At 39.7% G+C, this 24068-nt stretch overlaps 1 protein-coding gene and 1 long non-coding RNA gene across 2 annotated transcripts in view; one reads left to right on the top strand and one right to left on the bottom strand.

The window, feature by feature from the left end:
* Positions 1 to 18007: 18007 nt before the first annotated feature.
* LOC123279834 (uncharacterized) lies at positions 18008 to 23213 on the bottom strand. The gene is made up of 3 exons (XR_006518140.2): positions 22559 to 23213; positions 21166 to 21328; positions 18008 to 20121 (listed from the first exon to the last, which is right to left on the bottom strand). It is a non-coding gene; the product is annotated as an uncharacterized lncRNA (long non-coding RNA).
* A 138-nt stretch (positions 23214 to 23351) lies between these two features.
* Positions 23352 to 24068, top strand: part of ADIPOR2 (adiponectin receptor 2) — a 117873-nt gene continuing 117156 nt past the window's right edge. The window contains exon 1 of the mRNA XM_014854153.3: positions 23352 to 23568. The gene's annotated coding sequence lies outside the window, so the exon portion shown is untranslated. The remainder of the gene's footprint in view (positions 23569 to 24068) is intronic.

Raw genomic sequence — 24068 nt, 5'->3', positions numbered from 1 at the left:
GTCACTTCCTTCCTCTGGGCCTGTTTTCTTCTCTCTAAAATGATCAAGCTGGACCAGATGATATTTAAGATCCCTTCCCAGGTCGGCCCAGTGACGCAGCACTCAAGTGCACACATTCCGCTTTGGCGGCCCGGGGTTCGCCAGTTCCGATCCCAGGTGTGGACATGGTACCGCTTGGCAAGCCATGCTGTGGCAGGTGTCCCACGTATAAAGTAGAGGAAGATGGGCATGGATGTTAGCTCAGGGCCAGTCTTCCTCAGCAAAAAGAGGAGGATTGGCAGCAGATGTTAGTTCAGGGCTAATCTTCCTCAAAAAAAAAAAGAAAAGAAAAGAAAAGAAAAGATCCCTTCCTGCTTCAACAGGTAAGAGATAAATCTTTTTTGTTGTGGCTGTTGTTTTTTTATTGACATATAATTCACATAGCACATAATTCCCCATTTTAAAGTGTGCAGTTCAGCCTTTCTTAGTATACTATTTACAAGGTTGTGCAGTCATCATCACCATCTAATTCTAGAATGTGGTCATCACTCCCAAAGGAATCCCATACCTGTAGCAGCCACTCTCCATTCTTCTGTTACTCTAGTCCCTGGCAACCACTAAGCTACTCCCTGTCTCTGTAGATTTACCAATTTTAAATATTTCATATAAATGGAAACATACCATATGTGGCCTTTTTTGTCTGGCTTTCTTTGCTTAGCATAATGTTTTCAAGGTTCATCCATGTTGCAGCACGTGTCAGTACTTCATTCTTTTTTATGGCCAAATAATATTCTATTGTATGGATAATACCACATTTTGTTTAGCCACTTATCAAGTGATGGATATTTCAGTTGTTTACACTTTTTGGCTCTTATGAGTAACGCTGCAATGAACATTCATATATATGTTTTTGTGTGAACATATCTCATCAATTCTCTTTAGTATAAACCTAGAAATATTGCTGGGTCATATGGTAACTCTATTTTTAGTTTTTTAAGGGACTGCTGGGCCATTTTCCACAGTGGCTGCATCATTTTACATTACCACCAGCAATGCATGACAGTCCCAATTTTTCCACATCCTCATCAACACTTGTTATTTTCTGTTTTTTCCCAATTATAGCCTTTCTAGTGGGTGTAAAGTGGCATCTCATAGTGATTTGACTTGCATTTCTCTGATGACTAGTGATGTTGAGCATCTTTTCACATGCTTATTGGTCATTTGCAGCTCTTCTGTGGAGAAATTTCTATTCGAATCCTTTGCCCATTATTAAATTGAGCTATTTGTCGTTTTATTATTGAGTTGTAAGAATTCTTTATATATTCTGGATAATAGACACATCACATAAATGATTTCAAATATCTTCTCCCACTTTGTGGGTTGTCTTTTCACTTTTTTGATACACAAAAGTCTTTAATTTTGATGAAGTTCAATTTACTGATTTTTCTTCAGTTGCTTGTGTTTTAGGTATCTTTAGGTAAAAAATCGTTGCCTAATCTAAGACCATGAAGATTTACACGATGTTTTCTTTTAAGAATTTTATTGTTTTAGCTCTTACATTTAGGTCTCTTTTATCCATTTGGAATTAGTTTTTGCATATGGTGTGAGATAGGGGTCTAAATTCATCATTTTGCATGTGGATATCTGTTGTCACAGCAGCATTTGTTTTTTTTTTTTTTTTAAAGATTTTATTTTTCCTTCTTTTCCCCAAAGCCCCCCAGTACATAGTTGTATATTCTAATTGTGAGTGCTTCTGGTCGTGCTATACGGGACGCCGCCTCAACCTAACCTGATGAGCGGCGCCATGTCTGCACCCGGGATCCGAACCAGTGAAACCCTGGGCTGCCAAAGTGGAGCACATGAACGTAACTGCTCAGCCATGGGGCTGGCTCCTACATGTGTCTGTTCTTATGCCAGTGTCATACTGTCTTGATTACTGTAGTTTTGAAGTAAGTTTTAAGATTGAGAAGTGTGAGCCCTTCAACTTTGTTCTTTGTCAGGATTGTGTTGGCTATTTCACGTCCCTTGCTTTGTCACATGAGTTTAGAATCAGTTTTCTATTTCTGCAAAAAAGGTAATTGGAATTCATAAATCTGATTCACACCAAACTCCTCAATGAGGCATGTTGTCTAACTTGGTCACTGCTGTATCTCCAGCACAAGGCCTGACCCCAGAGTTAGGCTCTCAGTATCTAGTAAATGAATTTAAAAAATGTGCAGTTTAAAAAACAGCAGTAAAACATACCCAAGCCAAGAAACAGAACATTATCATGCCTCAAAGCCACATGTGTGCCACTTCCCGATCAAACGTCCTCATCATTTCTTTCCTTTTTTTTTTTAACCAACTGTGTATCTATTCCTAAATAATACCTTTGGTTAGTTTTGTTTTTTTTTTTGTTTGTTTGTTTGTTTTGTGAGGAAGATTGGCCCTGAGCTAACATCTGTTGCCAATCTTCCTCTATTTTGTATGTGGGATGCCTCCACAGCAAGGCTTGATGAGCCGTGTATAGGGCTGCACCCAGGATCTCAACCCATGAAACCCAGGCTGCCAAAGCGGAGTACACAAAGTCAACTACTATGCCACTGGGCTGGTTGCAGTTTTGTCTGTTTTTTAACTTTTGTATAAGTGAAATCATATTGTATGTATCCTTCTGTGACTCACTTATTTCAAAATACATTATGCTTTGAGATTCATTTATGCTAATACATAAAGCTGTTGTTTATTCATTAATTTTCACTCTTTAGTCTATTAAGTAAATATACAACACCTTATTTATCCATTTGGGTTGTTCCCACGTTTTTGCTATAATGAACCATGATGCTATTAGATGTTCCTATCTGTCTCTTAGTAAACAATACAGGAGTTTCCATGCCTAGCAGTGGAATTTCTGGGTCATAGGATATTTGTATATTCAACTATAATTGGTAATCCAAACTGTTCCCAAATTGGTTGTACAAACTTACACTCCTGCTGAAAGTAGATGAGAATTCTTACCATTGTCTTTTGCATTTTATTCCTTCCTTCTGGGTTCAGTTTCCTTCTTTCTGAAGTATTGACTTTAGTTGTTTTTTTTCAGAGAAAATCTGTGAATGTTAAGCTCTCCTGGTCTTTGTTTTATTGCAAATGTCTTTATGTGCGCTTGAATAAGAATTTATCTGAACATAGAATTCTAGATTGACAATGTGTTTTGTTTTCTCTCATCACTTTGAAAATATTATTCCATCATCTTTGGGCCTTCATTGTTTCATCTTGTTGTAATTCCTTGGTCTCTCGTCTCTGGTAGATTTTAGAATCTTTGTCTGAAATTTTCTGTCCTGCAATTTCACCATGATGTGTCTAGGTGAGAACTTCTTTTTGTTTATTGTAACTGGCATTCATTGTGATTCCTGAATCTGAGAATTCATATCTTCCACCAATTCTGAGTATTTATCAGTGATTATCTCATTGAATATTGACTTTCCTCTATTCTCGTTCTTTTCTCCTTCTAGATGACCTATATTTGAATCATAGTGGACATATTATGTTCTTTGTCTCTAGATCTCTATTTTTTTCTCTCTCATCCTGTGATGCCTTCTTGGTAAATCCATCCAATCCACTGATTTTCTCTTCAGCTGTATCTAATCTCCTGTTCAACCTGTTTACTAATTTTTATTTATAATTTTTAGAAGTTTGATTATTTTGCATTTCTACCTGTTCTTATTTCATTGACTTTTGTTCTTTCTTGCATTTCTTCTTTTAGATATTTTATAATTTTAAAACACTTATTTTAGAAACTCAATAATATTGTTCTAAATTTAAACCTTAATGTCACATGAGGCACGGGCACACAGTTGTTAATTTCTCAGGGAAGGCTTTCTTCTTTCCCCTGTCCCTTACCTCCAAGGGCAAATGAAGCTTTAACTCACATTTACTACAGTGATTTTCATTCCCTTTGTGTTTCTGGCACCAGGGAGTTTAACTTTCTTGAATATTCAGCTTTGCATTTAAAAGAAACCTTATTGAATTTATTCAGCAGCTCTAGATGTTTGTTGCAGGAGAATTTTCAGGTCATCTGGTCTGCCAACTTGCCTAAGTTGAATTCTACTAATTTTGTGTGTTTTAATTAAAAAAATGTTTTTAATTGTGGTAAAATACACATACTATAAAATTTGTTAATTAATTTTTAATAGGATGGGTAAAACTGCAAAAAAAAACGCCTACTTTTGGTTGCAGTATTAGGAAGAACTTATTAACAGGCTGGTAGGAAGCAAAGGTCTTTGAAAAGAATGAAAGACAGAGATGCAGAAGGTGAAGGACATGTTCTGGGAACAGCAAACAGTTGGTTTAGCTGGACTGCAGTACAGGGTACCTGTGAGCAAATTTCTGGAACAGAAAATCAGGGCCAGACCGTGGAGGGTCTTGGCTTTCAGTTCAAGGGAATCTGGACTTTGAGATCCTTTGAAGGTTTTCACACTCGATTCATCTTGTAGGTTGCCTTGGCAGCAGTACGTAGACTGGTTTGGAGGGTGGTGAGATTGACGGCAGGGAGACTAATTAGGAACTTATTGCAGTAGCCCAAGAAGACGGTACAAAGGCACTAATAGGAGTAAGGTCTGACCAAGGCTCAGAGCTGTCGAAATGACCAAGCATAATTGTAGTTACTAATGAAATTGGGACTGAGAGAAGATGCCAATAGAGACATGACAGCATTCTCTGGAGCTAAGTTGTTCCCCAGTGGAGTAGCATTATGAACTCTTAGACATGCTGTTTATAAAATGTCTGCTAATTAGCCTGTTGAGCCAGCTAGAGTTCTCTTGTGACTGAACCCAGGCTTGAAAAGCATGCATCAGTGTAGATGGACAAATAATTTTTAAAACAGGGAAAGTAGAGTAAAACAGATTCATAGCTCCATAGAGTGTAAACGACTGTTCTTAGCATCAGCAGAAAGAGTTTAAGTGGTCTCTCGTTCTTCACTTCTGCTATTAAAGAGATCTTCTAAAACCATTGCTCTGGACTTTTGATCTCCAAATTTCTTAGCAGGCCAATTTAATCACCGTTGCTACTGGGTCCTATATCCAATGTGTGTGGTGGCAACCCAAATCGTCTTGGTTTGCCCCTGTTTTCACATTATTCTGGTATGTTCTAAGATTATTTTCATAAATGTCCTGTGTGTGAGTTTCCTCTTCCCATACTGCTGTGAATTGTATCATAATGTATTTCTCACCTGGCGAAATTTAAATGAGCACCAGTTATTTAAAGATGTCACAATTAGTCTTCAATTGATGAGTGAAGTGATGAAAAGCAGTAGGACAATGAAGCTAAGAAGTTTATTGGAGAAGAACTGGAATACCCTGATTCTGAGAATGAGTGATCAAGATGTGGCTGTGGAGAGAGAGAGTTATTAGGGCAGAATGCACCTGGAAAGTAAAGGCAAATATTGCAGTTCCCTCACCAAATGTGCAGCATCTATATGGATTCTGCTTTCAATTTTTGTATGCTTCTCCAATTGCTAGTTTTGCTCATCACACGGCAACTGGCATTTCAAAGATCTCACATTTTTGGTGTGTTTATTCCACAGTAACTTTTAAATTCATACTCTTGATGCCTAGCATAGTTTTATTACATAGTAAATATTCAATAAATCTTGTTAAATAAATGAATGAATGAGTGATTGCTATTAAAAAGAAGTTGAGTGATATTTTGAAATCACGTTTAGCACACTACTAAAAGGCATTCAGATACCTTTGTCTTCTTTCTCTCTCTTTCCTTCTCTCTGCCACCTTTCCTGAGCACTGAGCGGAGGCCAGGCACTGTGTTGTGTGCTGGGAGTTACAGTGATTTACTCTCCCAGCTTGAAATAATTTGGCAGTTGATGAAAAGCTTTGAAAGTTTATTTAAAAATAGGCTGTTCTTGGATTCGAGGGTGTGGTGCAAGTGTAAAGCTTACACTTTTATTTTTGCTCTCAGTCCACACTTCAAAGAGCCATCAGATTTTTAAAAGTCTTTTTGTCTTTTGCCTTTGATAGGTGTCTTACAATTTTAAGCAGCTAGTGCCTGCAGTAGGCATTCTTAATCTGAGATTGAGTCTTAAAGGTAAATGTGTGGTCTTAGAGGGGCAGAGGCAGTCCTCTGGCAACTTGTAAATATGTGATGTATATACTTACTTTTCTACAGATTATAAATTCTCAAAGGAGTCTATAATCCAAAAAATGTCAAGAGCAGCTGTTTGCTTGGCTTCATCAAGCTCCCAGAATAGTGCCCTTTGCTACACAGATTAGTGGTTAAGTGCTCGGGTAATGTAGTCATACTCCCTGTGTGTGAATCCTGGCTCTGCTATTTAATAGCTGTGTGACCTTAAACAAGTCATTAACCTCTCTGTGGCTCAGTTTCCTCATCTGTAAAATGGAGATAACAATAGTACTATGTCATGGGGTTGTGGTGAGGATTACATAAGGGTGTGTGTGTGTGTGTGTGTGTATATATATATATGTTTTTAATTGTGGTAAAATACACATACTATAAAATTTGTTGATTAACTTTTAATAGGATGGGTAAAACTGCAAAAAGAATGCCCACTTTTAGTTGCAGTATTAGGAAGAACTTCTTAATAGGCGGGTAGGAAGCAAAGGTCTTTGAAAAGAATGAAAGACAGAGATAGATGCAGAAGGTGAAGGACATGTTCTGGGAACGGCAAACGGTTGGTCTGGCTGGACTGCAGTACAGGGTACCTGGAGCAATGTGAGCAAATTTCTGGAATAGAAAATCAGGGACAGACCGTGGAGGGTCTATATATATGTATAACTCAGAAAAGGCTCAGCACATAGTAAATATTCTTTTTTTTTTTTTGAGGAAGATTAGCCCTGAGCTAACATCTGCCACCACTCCTCCTCTTTTTGCTGAGGAAGACTGGCTCTGAGCTAACATCCGTGCCCATCTTCCTCTACTTTCTATGTGGGACGCCTGCCACAGCATGGCGTGCCAAGCGGTGCCATGTCCGCACCGGGATCCGAGCCGGCGAACCCTGGGCTGCCGAAGCAGAACGTGCGCACTTAACCGCTGCGTCACTGGGCCGGCCCCTAAATATTCTATATATTAGCAATTGTTATCATAATTACTACATGGACATGGCATCGATGATAATGATGGCAAAAATCATGATGACTTATGCCTTCCCGAAGCCACTTAAGAATGAATAAAAATAAACAGCCATAAGAAATGTGGAATAACCAGCTGCCCATTTCGGGCAAAGCTGATGCAGCCTTCCTCTTCTCTGCCTGCTTTAAGGCCAGCCAGACTCTTAAGCCTGGGTAATCTGACGTGACTGAATGTGTTCATGTTGAAAGATAGTGGAGCAGCAATTTGCTTTTTAGCTGTAATGAAAATGTACACTGAGTGATTCTATTTGTTAGCCTAGGATGGAACTGACTCATTGTCAAAGTTCTGTGTTTTTCTCCCTATGGAACAAGCATTGTTGACGCTCCAGCAATAATGAACGATGAGTGGGGAAACAGGGAGTTCGGACTACATGTCCTAAAACTTCTCTTTCCCAGTTCTCCCACAAAATACTGCAACAATCTGAGAAACAGCTTCTTTAAATCCCCATCTCCACCCACTGACATTCACTGCTGAAAAGATTAGTTGATTTAGATTAGAATTTGTTCCAAAGGTCTTTAACTGTTTTTAGCTTTTAATGATAAAAGTTTTCTTTAGATAATCGAATTCCAGGGTTATCTGTTTACCTTTCTTGGGTCAGTTTTGCCTCCCCTCAAATGCCTGAGAGTGATTTTCCCCCCATGTAATATTTTTGAGGTCTCTGCTTTTTTCTTTATCCCTTCCTTGCACAAATAATTGCTAATTCCTGTAGCAGCTGCTTCCGGGACTTTGCTTCCCACAACAGTGGTTACTTCTCTCCCTGGCCTCTCCCTCTGGAAACAAACCCACTCGGGGAACCTGGATCCATGAGTGCCAAGCAGAAATTGTGTAAAGTGATTTTATTCAGATGCTACATGTCTATTAGACTTATAATCCGATAGATCTGTAGACAGTTATCTGAATATTTTCAGTAGTGGAAACTGAAGCCTAAGATCTAACCCCCACTGCAGTGTATTTCAAAATGTGGTCCATGGGGACAGGACCAGTTACATAATTTGTAAGGCCTTGTGTCAAATGAAAATGAGGGGCCTCTTGTTCACAGTTCAAGACAGCAATGAGAGTATTAAACCGGGTGTAGGGTCCTTTTGAGTGTAGGGCGCCATGCAACTGCACAGGTTGTACGTCCATGATGCCAAGTCTCGGTGGCCCATGGCATCAGAATTTCTGGAATTTGACTGGTAAAAAGCTGATTTCTGGGGCCTACCAGAGAGTCAATGAATTGGCATCTTTGGAGACAGAGTCTGGGAATCGACACTCTTACCAAGCTCTCCAGGTGTAGATTCTATACACAAAAAATTGAAAACCTCCCACCTATTTTCTCTATTTGTTTGGAAAGAAGAAAATGAAGTTCCGTCTTTTGAGAGTGTTCCGCTTGCTTACTTGGACGGCTGCCTGAGGCAGCTGGGAGCACCCACCTGGCACCACCTTCAGGTTTTCTTTTTACCCTCTCACATTCTCTTCTTCTTTCTCCCCTTCCTTCTTCTACACTATGCTTGTTTGGGGCCTGTTGGTGGTACCCTAGGCATGGCTAAACTTGGCTGAAGCAAAGAGAAAGTTTGAGGAGAGGGAGGAAGACTCACAATGGCCTGGGCACTTTCTCTGTAGGAGTCAGATATTTTGCCAAACTCCCTTTTCCTACCCAGTTTGCTTTTACTGCTAATCTAAAGCAACAGAAAAGGAAAAAAAAAAAAAAGAGAAATAATCCTATGAGAGCAACCCCAATCCCACAGCCCCACTACCCTCAGTGATCACATTCATTGGAATTCAGTTCCAGATCAGTCCTGTTTCCTCCACAGTCAATGCCTGCCAGTTCTTGAAAGTCATTTCTGCAAATTGTCACTTCACCAAATTGCAAACCCAAGGTCTTGGGAATTCATCCCGGGTAACTTGATAAGGGAATTCTTATCACATTGCCCTGACTAAGCACCTCGTAAGTTCTGAGTTTAGCTGTACATCATGAAGATATTTCAAGGTTAAAAACTTCTTTATGTTACAGATTTTAAACTTTAGCACAACAAACGGTCTTTTTTTCGGCTCACAGTTTTCTGTGTGGGGGTGATTGCTTAAGTAGTCACTAAGCAGAACAGATGCTGTCTTGGATTTTTCCTTAATAAAAAGCTGACAGACTTTTAACTAACAGGTGCTTCTAAATTACTTATGAAACTATTTGTTTCTTTATTGATGTTCACCTCTATTTCATGTTTTTTCAGTATCTGTAGCTTTCTAACGCAAAGCTTTATTACTCTGTATTTTCAAAGTAATGAAAGCTTTTGTGTTCCTATTTCCATTTTTCACAGCAAATGAGAGACTAAATGGAAACAACCCTTTGTAACTTTGAAATATGATGTAACTGTGGCGTTCTTAAAAAATATTTCCTGCTTGCTTTTTATTTTGACAAAGGACGTGTACGCAAGAATATATACAGAGGGGCCGGCCTGGTGGTGCAGCAGTTAAGTGCTCACGTTCCGCTTCAGCGGCCTGGGGTTTGCTGGTTCGGATCCCGGATGTGGACATGGCAGCCCTTGGCAGGCCATGCTGTGGCAGTTGTCCCAAATAAAAGAAAGTGGAGGAAGATGAGCATGGATGTTAGCTCAGGGCCAGTCTTCCTCAGCAAAAAAAGGAGGATTGGCAGCAGATGTTAGTGCAGGCCTAATCTTCCTCAAAAATAAATAAATAAATAAATTTATTTAAAAAAAAAAGGGGCTGGCCCGCTGGTGCAGCGGTTAAGTGTGTGTGTTAGGCTTCAGTGGCCCAGGTTTCACTGGTTTGGATCCTGGGTGCGGACATGGCACCGCTTGGCAAGCCATGCTGTGGTAGGTGTTCTACATTTAAAGTAGGGAAAGATGGGCACAGATGTTAGCTAAGGGCCAGTCTTCCTCAGCAAAACAGGAGGATTGGCAGCAGATGTTAGCTCAGGGCTAATCTTCCTCAAAAAAAAAAAGAAAGAATATATACAGAACTCTCACAACTCGACAATAAGAAGGGAAACAACTCAATTTTTAAAAAAATAGGCAAAATATTTGAATAGACACATCACCAAAGAAAATATAAGAATGGCCAATGAGCATATGAAAAGTTTCAAAATCATTTGCCATTGAAGAATGCTAATTAAAACTACAGTGAGCTAATAGTAACAGACCCATTAAAACAACTAAATAAAAAATCTGACCAAACCAAGTGTTGGTGAGGATACAGAGCAACTGGAAGTCTCGTGCATTGCTGGTGAGAGAGTAAAATCGCACAACCATGCTGGGAAACAATTTGGCAGTTTCTCATAAAGTTAAACCTAAACTTATCATATGACCCAGCTATTTCACTCCTAGGTATTTACCCAAAAGAAATGCAAGCATAGGTCCTGTCAAAGATTTATACATGAATATTCACAGCAGCCTTATTCATAAGAGTCAAGAACTGGAAATTACTCAAACATTCATCAATGGATGAATGGGTAAACAAACTGTGGTAGAAAGGAGCAAGTTACTGATAGATGCAATGACATGAAGTAATCTCAAAAACCTTACGCTGAGGGAAAGGAGCCAGACACAGGAGAGTAACTATTGCACAACTGATTTGAAATTCTAGAAGAGGTGAAACTAATCTATAGTGATAGAAAGATCAGTGGTTGCCTGGGCCAGGGTCAGGAGAGGGCTATTGACTCCAAAGAGGCATGAGGGAATTTTGTGTGGAGGGTGTTGGGAACGTTCCATATTTTGATTAAAGTGGTGCTTCCATGGATGTATACATTTGTCAAAACTCATTTGAACTGGATGGCTCCTGAATTCCTCTACTCTCATGGACACACTGAATGTACAGCTACACACAGAGTGATTACCCCTGAAAGAAATGCAAACACTACCTACACATTGGGTAAATGAGAAAATGTCCACATCAAAATGTAGGAAAGGCTGAGACACACTCTTGCCAAAAAAAAAATCCCACTCCTGGCACAGTGCCATACAATTGGGAGAAAAACTCCCAATTCTGGGGAAGCTCTCAGCTTCTCCCTGAAGAGTGAAGGGTTTGGACCCCACATTTAGTGCCTCAACTTGTAAGACTCCCACCTGAGGGATGGGCCCCCAAAACATCTACTCTGAAAGCCAACAAGGCTTGCATTCATGAGACCCACAAAACCACAGCAAATGAAGCAGTTGTTAATGGGTGTGTGAGCACTCGCCATGGCTATCCCCAGGGCTCAGAGCAGAGGGTATGGGCAAAATGCCCATATCTCAGTCTTTCCCTGAAAGGGGTCCAATTGCATACTTTGAAAGCTGCTTCCTGAGGGTCAGGCTTCTAATTTAGCATACATCTAGGGGCTGGCTGTGATCCTCCCCAAATACCAAGGAAACTGGTCGACACCTCCCCTGCCATCTCCCTCTGGCCTATTCCAAGTTACCGGTATCTCCCTTGAGGGAGCTCATGCACACTGCACCCAAGCTTTTCCAGCTCCTGCCCAAGGTACAGGTCCCTGCATCACCTGGCTAGGATAGCCAATGGGACTTCCATTTGTGAGTCTCACAGGACGATAGCAGACAAAGAAGCAGTTCTCGATGGGTGTATGAGCACCTCCCTGCAGCGATACACCTAGACCCAGCACAGACGGAGAGAGCAAAAATGCCTGTCCCCTAGTTTCTTCCTGGAAGGAGCTTAATTACATACTTCCCTAGCTGCAGCTGCTGTCTGGGGGTCTGCTTTCCAATTAACCTGTATCTAGGTGCTGAATGTAATCCTCTCCTTGGGGACACTGATGGGTCTTGGCACACTCTCAACTACTGGGAGTCACTAAGGACAAAGAAGGTGGCTTGGACAATCACAAAGTCACAAAGGTTTGAGAGATAGCCAGGAGCTCAGGCCAGGGTGATTGATGAGGTTCATCTCCACACAAGTCTAGTCTGTCAAGACAGGAAGAGGTGGCTGTTTTACCTAATGTGCAGAAACCAACAGAGAGAGTCAAGGAAAATGAAGAAACAGGGGAATATATTTCAAACAAAAGAACAAGATAAATCTCCAGAAACAGATTTTATTGACACAGAAATAAGTGATTTACCTAATAGAGAGTTCAAAATAATGGTCATAAAGATGCTTACCAAGGTCAGGAGAGCAATGCATGAACAAAGTGAGAATTTCAACAAAGAGTTTGAAAACATTAAAAAGTACCAAACAGAAATCACAGAGCTTAGACTATAATAACTGAACTGAAATATTCAATAGAGGGATTCAACAGAAGGCTATCAAATGGAAGAAAGGATCAGTGAACTAGAAGACAGGGCAGATGATTCATCCAATCAGAGGAGCAAAAAGAAAAAAGAATGAAAAAGAGTGAGGTTACCTTATGGGACACCATCAAGCAGACCAATATACACTTTATAGGGGTCCCAGAAAGAGAAGAGGGAGAGAAAGGGGCAGAAAGCTTATACAAAGAAATAATGGCTGAAAAATTCCCTAACCTGGGGAAAGACACAGACATCCAGATCCAGGAAGCCCAGAGCATTCCAAAAAAGATGAATCTAAAGAGACCTGCACCAACACGCATTATAATTAAATTGTCAAAAGTTTTTAAAGACAAGGAGAGAATCTTAAAAGCAGCAAGAGAAAAGCAACTTATGTACATTGAGTCCCTATAAGACTCTTAGCAGATTTTTTAGCAAAAAATTTGTAGGCCAGAAGGGATTGGCTTGATATATTCAAAGTGCTGAAAGAAAAAACCCTGCCAACCAAGAATACTCTACCCAGCAAAGTTGTCCTTCAGAACTGAAGGAGAGAGAGCATTTTCCAGACAAGCAAAAGCTGAAGGAGTTCATCACCACTAGACCAACCTTACAGGAAATGTTAAAGGGAGTTCTTCAAGCCAAAATGAAAGGATGCTACTTAGTAACAGGAAAACATATGAATATATAAAACTCACTGGTAAAAGTTATATAGTTATTGGTAAGTTACATAGTATATAGTTAAATTCAGAATATTCTAATGTTATAATGGCGGTGGTAAACCACTTATTCTCTAGTATGAGAGTTAAAAGGCAAAAGTATTAAAAATAACTATACAACAATAATTTGTAAATGGATGCACAATGTCAAATGATGTAAATTATGATATCAAACACAAAATGGGTGAGGGGAGTATAATAATGTAGAGCTTTTGTATGTGTTTGAAGTGAAGTTGTTATTAGCTTAAAACAGATTGTTATAAATATGTTTTATGTAAGCCACATGGTAACCACAAGACAAAAACCAGTAGAAAATACACAAAAGATAAAGAGAAATGATTCAAAGCATACCATGATAGAAAATCATCAAATCACAAAGAAAGAGACAAAAGGAACAGAAACCAAAGTATTACAAAACAAACAGAAAAAAATTAAAGAAATGACAATAGTAAGCCCATATCTTTCAGTAATTACTTTAAATGTAAATGGACTAAATTCTCCAATCAAAAGACAAAGAGTGGCTGAATGTATAAAAACAAGACTCAACTATATGCTGCCTCAAGAGACTCACTTCAGCTTTAAGGACACACTGAAGGCATAGACTGAAAATGAAAGAATGGATAAAGATATCCCATGTAAACGGAAACCAAAAGAAAGAAGAGTCACTATACTAATACCAAATAGACTTTAAATCAAAGATAGTAACAAGAGACAAAGGTTATTATGTGATGATAAAGGGGTCAATTCATCAAGAAGATATAAGAGTAGTAAATATTTATGCTCCCAATATGAGAGCATCTAAATATATAAAGCAAATATGAACAGATCCAAAGGGAGAAATAAACAATAATACAGTAATAGTAGGTAAGTTCAATACCCCACTTTCAACAATGAATAGATCATCCAGACAGAAAATCAATACAGAAACATTGAACTTAAACTATATAGTAGATTAAATAGACCTAACAGGCATTTACAGAACATTCCATCTAACAATAGCAGAATACACATTCTTCTCAAGTGCACAGGGAACATTCTCCAGGATAGATCATATATTAGGCCACAAAACAAATCTTAATAAATTTAAGAAGATGTAAATCATATCAAGTATCTTTTCTGACTACAATGGTATGAAACAGGAAATCAATTACAAGAAGAAAACTAGATAATTCACAAATTGTGAAGATTAAACAATATGCTACTGAAGAATCAATGTGTAAAAGAAGAAATCAAAAGAGAAATGAAAAATATCTTGAGGTAAATGAAAATGGAAACAAACATACCAAAACTCATGGGATGCAACAAAAGTAGTTCTAAGAGGAAAGTTCATAGTGATAAACACTTATATTAAGAAAAAAGAAAGATCACAAATAAATTAACTTTGCACCTCAAGGAACTAGAAAAAGAAGAACAAATGAAGACCAAAATTAGCAGAAGGAAGAAAATAACAAAGATCAGAGTGAAAATAAATGAAACAGAGACTAAAAAGACAATAGAAAAGATAAATAAAATGAAGATTTTTTTTAGAAAAGATAAACAAAATACACGTTGTTTTTTTGAGGAAGATCAGCCCTGAGCTAACATCCGTGCCCATCTTCCTCTACTTTATATGTGGGACGCCTGCCACAGCATGGAGTGCCAAGCGGTGCCATGTCCGCACCCAGGATCCGAACCAGCGAACCCCAGGCTGCCGAAGTGGAACGTGCGCACTTAACCGCTGCGCCACCAGGCCGACCCCCAAGAGAGAGAACTTTAATAAATAAAATTGTAATGAAAGAGGAGATATTACATCTGATACCCCGCAAATACAGAGGATCATAAGAGACTACTCTGAACAGTTATATGCCAACACATTGGACAAATCAGAAGAAATGGATAAATTCCTAAAACATACAACCTACCAAGACTGAATAATAAAGAAATAGAAAATCTGAATATATCAATTACTAGTAAGGAGATTGAATCAGTAATCAAAAACTCCCCAAGAAGCAAAAGTCCAGGACCACATGGATTCACTAGTGAATCCTACCAAACAAAACATCTAAAGAAGGATCCATATCAATCTTTCCCAAAGTCTTCCAAAAAATAGAGAGAACACTTCCAAGCTCATTTTATGACACCAGCATTACCTTGATACCAAAACTAGACAAGGACACTAAAGGAAAAGAAAATTACAGGCCAATATCAGTGATGATCATATATGCAAAAATCCTTAACAAAATACTAGCAAACCAAATTCAATAGTACATTAAAAGGATCAAACACCATGACCAAGTGGGATTTATTCCAAGGATGAAAGAATGGCTCAACATCTGCAAATCAATCAATGTGATACACCAAATTAACAAAATGAAGGATAAAAATCATATGATCATCTCAATAGAGGCAGAAAAAGCATTTGACAGAATTCAGCATCCTTTCATGATAAAAACTCTCAACAAACTTGGTGTAGAGGGAACATACTTTAACATCATAAAGCTCACATATGACAAACCTTCAGCTAACATCATACTCAACGGTAAAAAGCTGAAAGCTTTTCCTCTAAGATCAGGTACAAACAAGAATGCCCAATCTTGCCACTTTTACTCAACATAGTAGTGGAAGTCTTAGAGCAATTAGGCAAGAAAAAGAAGTAAAAGGCGTCCAAATTGGAAAGGAAGAAGTAAAATTGTCTCTATGTGCAGATGACATGATCTTATATACAGAAAACCCTAAAGGCGCCACCAAAAATCTGTTAGAACTAATCAATGAATTCAGTAAATTTGCAAGATATAAAATCAATATACAAAAATCAATTGTGTTTCTATACACTAACAATGAACTATTAGATGGAGAAATTAAGAAAACAATCTCATTTACAATAGCATCAAAGAGAATAAATATTTAAGACTAAATTTAACCAAGGAGGTAAAAGATCCACACACTGAAAACTATGAGACATGATGAAACAAACTGAAGAAGACAAATAACTAGAAAGATATTCTGTGCTCACGGATTGGAAGAATTAATATTGTTAAAATGTCTGTACTACCCAAAGTGATCTACAGATTCAATGCAATCCCAATAAAAATCCCAGTGGCATTTTTCACAGACATAGAAAAAAAATCCTAAAATGTATATGGGACCACAAAAGACACCAAATAGCCAAAGCAATCTTGAGTAAGAAGAACAAAGTTGTAGGCATCATGCTTCCTGATTTCAAACTATATTACAAACCTATAGTAATCAAAACAGTATAGTATTGGCATAAAGACAAACACATAGATAAATGGAACAGAACAGAGAGCCCGGAAATAAACTTACACATACATGGTCAATTAATTTTTGACAAAGGAGCCAAGAATATACAGTGGAGAAAGGATAGTCTCTTCAACAAATGGTGTTGGAAAACTGGATACCGACATGCAAAAGACCGAAACTGGGCCATTATCTCACACCATACACAAAAATCAACTTAAATGGATTAAAGACTCGAATGTAAGACCTGAAACCATAAAACTTCTGGAAGAAAACATAGGGGCTAAGCTCCTTGACACTGGTCTTGGCAATGGGTGTTTTGGACTTGACACCAAAAGCAAAGGTAATAAAAGCAAAAATAAGAAAGTAGGACAACATCAAATTAAAAAGCTTCTGCTCAGCAAATGAAACCATCAACAAAATGAAAAGACAATCTCTGAAATGGGAGAAAATATTTGTAAACAACATAGCTGATAAGTGGTTAATACCCAAAATATAGAAGGAACTCATACAACTCAATAGCAAAAACATAAGCAATCCAATTAAAAAACGGGCAAAGGACCTGAATAGATATTTTTTCAAAGAAGACATACAAATAGCCAACAAGTACATGAAAAACTCAATATCACTAATTATCAGGGAACTGCAAATCAAAATACAATAAGATATAACCTCACACCTGTTAGGATGGTTATTATAAAAAATATAGGTGCTAACAAATGCTGTCAAGGATGTGGCAAAAAGGGAACCCTTGTATACTTGTTAGTAGAAATGTAAATTGGTGCAGCCACTATGGAAAACAATATGGAGGTTCTTCAGGAAATTAAAAGTAGAACTACCATATCATTCAGCCATTCCACCTCTGGTTCTATATCCAAAGGAAACGAAACCATTATCTTGAAGAGATATCTGCACTGTTGTGTTCTTTGTAGCATTATTCACAATAGCCAGGTTGTGGAAACAACCTAAGTGTCCACTGATGGATGAATGGATCAAGGAAATGTGGTGCATATACACACAATGAAATATTATTCAGTCATGAAAACAAGAAAATCCTGACGTTTGCTGCAACATGGATAAACCTGGAGGGCATTACGCTAAGTGAAATAAGGCAGACAGAGAAAGACAGATGCTGCACAGTATCACTTACATGTGGAGTCTCAAAAAAATATGTTGAACTTATAGACTATAAAGTAGAAACACAGAGTAGAAAAGAGGTTGCCAGGGGCTGGGAGGTGGGGGAAGAGAGGAAGGTGGGTAAAAGGATAGAAGCTTTCAGTTATAAGATGAATAAGGTCTGAGGATCTAAGGTATAACAAGGTGACTATAGTTGATAATGCTATCATATAACTGAAACTTGCTAAGAGAGTAAAACTTTAATGTTCTCACCAAAAGAAAAAAAAAAAGGTAAATCCATGTGGTGATGGAGGCGTTGATTAGTTTGATGAGGGGAACCCTTTCATAATGTATATGTATATCAAATCACCATGTCGTAAACTGTTAACATTTTACAATTTTATTTGCCCATTTTACACCAATAAAGCTGAAAAAAAAAACCCTCACTTGAACTGTGCACAAAAACTTGGTGCATTTTATTGTATGTATACTTCAATAAAGCTGATTTTTATAAACTAGAAAAAATGTTCAGAGAAGACTCTAATACACATCCATGTACACATGACCCAGGATTATTAATAAATGTTAAACATTTTGTCATTTACTTTATCTTTTTTCATATAGAAGAAATGAAATATTACTGATAAAGATAAAGCCTTCTTAGTTCCCAGACCTATATTCCACCTCTTCCCACTGGCAAGCACATTCATAAAGTTGGGTCCATTTGAAAAATGTATTAACAGACATCTTCATTTTATTGATGAAGATATCAAAGCTTAAACAAGAACTAATACATAGGCCATAGTTAAACAATGAGTCAGTTAGCAGCACAGCTGGTAATCATGTTCTCAGTCTTATACCCATTCCGCAGGGCTATATTACTAACCTGTGTTTGAGGAGCTACTGATGTAACTTATGTAATTATGAGAATGTTTATACTGTTCTTCATCTTCAGTTTGAAACGTGATTACAACATGGCACAAATGGGAATTTAGTGTGCCATGATATTCCTCTCAGTTTACAAAATGGACACCTAGAAACTTTCAAATCCAAGATTAATGTGATTTTTATTAATACGGTCATGTTCCCCACTCCATCCAAAATAGAATGTTCCTATGAAACTTTTCCTAAGCCCAAATGGCGTAAAGCGAACAAGCAATTACCATTAATTTACATGGGAAAAATTTTCAAGTGTTCTCAGACCCAAAAAATCACCTACCAAATCACACCAAATAACCCATAAAGCCTAAAATAACACTAACATATAGTAAAAGCAGGAATTGTATGATAAATACACAACCTGTATGAAGTAGAAATAATATCTCTACAGTGTAGTTTCACTTAGCAGAATCCAGAAGACAGTGAGCACACTGAAGGGCTGAGAGGTGGTGGTAATGATGGTGTGTGAAGCTTGGGGTAGCTCGAGGTCCAGGAGACAGGGGTGGAGAGGAAAAGGGTCATCTATTAACATCTCACCATCGTCTGAATCCACGAGGGCAGGCAGGTCGCTAACGTAGATGCTTTCTTCCATATCTGCCTGCCTGGATGTGGAAGGTCGGGATTCATCTCTGCTGTGACTGATAGGGTTCATGTGGCCGGCTTGAAATATGATAGTATGCTTGACTGCTTACCCTCTGTAACAGCTCGCTGTGAAACAAATGCTGAATGCTATTTTCACTTTTTGCCTTTTTTCATAAAAGCAGAAAACTTCTTCAGATTTGTTTCAGTTAGTGAAAACAGGTACTAATATAGGTCTTTCCTAAAAGTGAAGTGGTGCAAAGTAAACTTTTGGATAGCAGGAGCAAGCTGTATAGCTACAGTCATGCGTTGTTCTGAAAAACGTGTCCTTATGCAATTTTGTGTTTGTGTGAATGTCATAGAGTGCACTTACACACACCTAGATGGTACAGCCTACTACACACCTAGGCTATCCGGTACTAGTCTCATGGGATCACCATCGTATATGCAGTCCCTCATCCATCAAAACGTTGGTATGTGGCACATGACTATTTGATATCAGTTTAATTGCAATTAAGTGAGAATACAGGTATTTACATATTTCTCTCTAATTTTGCCATATAGATTACTAGATTATGTTTAAAGCAACAACCACTGAATCTCAAAGCTTCAAAGTCCAATTAGCTGGCTGCATCTATTTGTTTTACAACGAAGGAGTTCAGAACATGCCACCCCAAAATATGCCGCTTTGGCATATTGATTATTTTGAGCTGAGGGCACTAAGAAACAGCAGGTGCAGGAAGGGCTCTCTGCCCTCTCCCTTTCTACCTAAAAGCAGGTCAAAATTTCCCCTGAGAAAGGTGCCCTCCCTGTATCTTTCTGTACCCTTCCTGTACTCTTCCTGGAAGAGAACTTTTTTTTCTACCAGTTTTATTGATCTAATTGATATTTAAGATTGCATAAGTTTCAGATGTACAACATAATGATTTGATATATGTACGTATTGCAAAATGATCACCACAATGGGTCTAGTTAACGTCCATCACTGAGAAGAACATTAGTATGATCAGAGACTGGAAGTCGAACAAACAAACCTACTAAAGTAACCCTCATCTTCCATTTGTTTCCCCTGTGTATTTCCTAGTCATTGTTCCACAACTAGTCCAAGCCCCTTTGTCTTGTTGCATCCCCACAATTTGTCACTCTTTATGTAAAAAGGTATATAGGCTTTCAGGTCTAATGGCTTCTTTGGGTCTTCATTTTCCTTCTGAAGACTCCTGTGTACACATAAAAATATTAAATACATTTGTATGCTTTCCTCCAGTTAATCTGTCTTATGTCATTTTAATTCTTAGGCCAGCCACAGCACCTAAGATAGCAGAAGGAAGTTTTTCCTCTCCTACAACACGTATATGAGCCAATCACAGGGACTGATTTGACATTTCTTGCTCTTTGTTTTGGTTTATCTTTTTTATGGTCCATCTCCCATATTGTTCAGATTTTTTTCTCAGTTCTAATGTTTATATTTCAAAAGCTCATAGATACTGGGGGAGAAAAGACAAGTCTAGGCTGGTTTTAAGCATTTTGTAATAATAAAGCTAATTTCCCTTTGTAATTTTTTTTTGAAAAGCCACACAGTTCTTGCAAAGAAGACTACTAATTTTAGTTTTCACTAGCAGAATAATTTGTCTTTTTTTCCTTCTTAAAAATAGCAATCGTGGGGCTGGCCCCGTGGCCAAGTGGTTAAGTTCACATGCTCCGCTTCGGTGGCCCAGGGTTTCGCCAGTTCAGATCCTGGGCGTGGACATGGCACCACTTGTCAAGCCATGCTGAGGTGGCGTCCCATACAACCAGCAGGACCACAACTACAATATACAACTATGTACTAGGAGGCTTTGGGGAGGGGGGGGGAGGGGAGGGGAGAGAAGGAGAAGAAGAAGAAGAGGAAGAAAAGATTGGCAACAGATGTTAGCTCAGGTGCCAATCTTTAAAAAAAAATAGCAATTTTTCTCATTAGAAAAATAACGAAATAATTTCTCTTTTCTTTATAGGAGAAGCAAGAAAAACCAGTTGCAAACTCAAGTTTAAATTCACAATAAGGTCTAGAGTATTTTTTTACCCTTTAGAATTTGAAAGCTGCGCTCGATTTGCTTGTCACTTTAGATAAATCTTTAATTCCTATTGGTGATTGACTTGCATATCACAAGAGAGGCTAAGTCTGTTCCCAGAGCAAGCCCAATATTATCATTTCAGCAACATATTGTAGTGTCACTGAAGTCTCATTCTGGGATGGCCACAACTGTATCAGGAATGTTACTCACCCAGCAATGCGTTCTTCTTGTCAACAACATCTGATAATTGTAGAGATGACTACATCAGACCAGCTGTGCCCCAAGGCACTGTTGTGTCACTGATGACAAGTGTGGGGAGTAGGGCTGGAAGGGACTCTTCCTGGTGCTGCAGAAGGTGAAGGACTCCACCCTCCTGTGGAGAAGTGTGACACAATAAGAATGTAGACAGCAGAGACTCTAAACATCCGAAGCTGACACTGGAGGACACACAATTTTACTGAATTGCTCTTGGTTTTTGGACAGCTAGTCAGAAGACCATATACAAACATTAGTAGCTGAAGTATAGTAGAAGAGAGGACTGAGAAATCCTTGGAACATTCAGTGGTGACATTTAGGTAACAGAGTGAAGCCAGCCAACGAGGTGGGTGGGACTCAGGGGAGTGTCCCTCAGGTCAGGGATGGTGGAAACTTCCTCATTAGCACAGAACGTGTGAGCATTTTGAGGAAATGATGTGGTTTGTTTCATCATTGTGAGCAACAGGAATTGGCAGTAGTGATCTGAGAATGGTATCAATGTGACAGAGAATCGAGAGGTAAAATCTTGGTGGGAAAATGATAAAGCTCTTTATCACATGTTTTAGCACACAATGAACTGTTTCAGAGGAAACTTCTTAAAACACTTCGTCTTGTCAAAGCAAAATCAGTAACAGAGAAGGATGCAGAAAACCTTTGAGATCTTTGAAGAATCTCTTTTTTAATTGTTTTATTTATACAGCTCTGTCACCTTTAGTAGATTTCTTATTAAGCCTGAGGCTCTATTCTTCTCATCTTTGCCCCATGTGAGTTGCCATACTGGGTCAAATTTGCAATCTGTATTCTGCTTCTGATGCGCTGTGGAAGTGTGTGATTGTCTTCCTTAATTTCAATCTCAAAAGCTTTATGTCTTTAGTTGGAAAAAAATAGAAGTCATTGTAGCTATGTCTTTCACAAATTATGTAAACTTAAAAAAGATCCTTTCTATTTTCAACGTAAACCACTCCCTGAAGGGAATTAGTTCTCTAAATTTAGTCCTTATTATTTTATTTATACTAATTTTATCTCTTTCAAGCTTGAGTGGCCTTAGCTCTAAAATACTAATATTAAAACCATCTTATTCATGTTCTTTATGATTTTAATAACTTTAATCACTTCTTAGAATTTACATTACAGCTAGAGAGTTTTCTATTTTTTTGTTGTTGTTTGTTTTTCCTCATCTGTCAGATTCTAGGCTTTTTGATATGAGATCTATGAAGATTTTCCAGCATCCTTTGTTTTCACTTGCTGTGGTCTGAGGGAAGGACAACAAGCCACGGGCACAGGCGCTCTTGAAAGCTGACGGATTTATTTTAATCAATAACAAGGTTTTGACAGTTAGGGCAATTACCTCCTTCAGAGTGTGATGAATTCCTCTTAGAACTGAATGTGAAGAAAACATTTTTCTACGCCAACCAACTCCTATACTTCCTTTTCACAGAGAATAAGTATCTAACCAAACTGTTCTTGGTTTTTAAGAAGTTAGAGCTCAGCTGAAACTTCACATGTAGAACAGCACTCATTCTTGGTAAATGGACACAGAATTCTACGCTGAAATAGTTTCTGATCTGCCATTACATTGAAAACACGTTAAAAATCGTTCTGAATTGCATATATTTTAAGAGTGGGCTCACATTTGTTTTTTCCAAGTAGTGGGGCATAGGCCATAATACCTTAATAAGGTAATAAAAGGCAAACGCTATTGTTTTGGGCAACAGTTGGCTAATGCTAACTCCTCGGATTTATTTCCGAAGCTTTCAAAGACGATGCCTAGCAATATATTACCCGTTGGCAGAAACACACGATCCACCCTAAATCTCTAAATTTTGGCTTCGGCCCAAGGTGTGTAATCCGTAGCCACAGAGACTCAGAAGAGCGTCCATGAGCCTGGGCTGCCCCTGCCTCTTCTGATTTAAGCTGCTTCCCTTTTCGGTGAGAGTTAAAAACGAGCAGGATTTACGCGAGTGGCCGTGGAGCGCGCGCGCTCAGTTTCCCGACGCTCCGAACTGCTTTCGTTGAGAGCCTGGCTGAACCACAACTCCCGGGACGCACCCGGGTTCTACAGCGCTGAGGGGCAACTTCCGGCTTTGGCTAGCGCGGCTGCGCACCAGGCCTGGCCTTATTGGTTCGAAGTGCCTCGTGCGATAAGCGTCACGGCGGCGTGCGGCCGTAGGGGCGGGAAGACGCGGCGGCAGTGGCGGCGGCGGTCGCGGCGGCGCGAGCACGGTTCCAGACGCGGCGTCGCGGCGGCGGCGGCGCAGCGAGTTGGGTCCCCTCCCTCCTCCGCTCCCCCCTCCTCCCCTTCCCCTCCGCCTGGTTCCCGCGGACTCTGGGACGAGCGGCGCGGCGGCGACGAGCTGGGTGAGGGTCTCAGGAGCCGGAGCGCCATTTCCTGGGGGAAGGGGGCAGAGCCCGCGGCCGGCGGGGAGGCGAGGGCTGGGGGGCGAGTGTCCGGCGCGGGCCCGGGGCCGCCCTCGCCCCAGCCCTCCGCTAAACCCCCCGCGCTGACCCGCCGCCTCGCAGCCCGGACGACCGCGGGGGGCCTGGATGCCTCTCCTGCAGCCGCTGTCACTGGAGCCTGGCGCCCCCCGCTGCCCGCTCGCGTCCGGGGCCCCTGCTCGCCTCGCGGGCGCTGCCGTCCTCGCTGCCGGCGAGCCTGCCCTGGGCTGCGCGTCCCGTCCCTCCCGTCGCTCGGGGGTCCTCGCGGAGGCGCGGCGGTCCCGACGGAGGCAGGCCCGCTCCTTCCTCGCGGCGCGTCGGGCGGCCGGCTGGGGGTGGCTCCTTGGGTCCTGATTGGCGAGCCCCGTTTTGCTTTTCGTCGTCGGCGTTTGCTTCTTTTAAAACTGCGGATAAGAGGGTTT

This window comes from Equus asinus, chromosome 22 (genome assembly GCF_041296235.1).
Source record: "Equus asinus isolate D_3611 breed Donkey chromosome 22, EquAss-T2T_v2, whole genome shotgun sequence".
NCBI classification, from domain to species: Eukaryota; Metazoa; Chordata; class Mammalia; order Perissodactyla; family Equidae; genus Equus; species Equus asinus.
The sequence above is the reverse complement of the archived record's forward strand: the minus strand, read 5'-3'. Positions and strand labels throughout refer to the sequence as shown.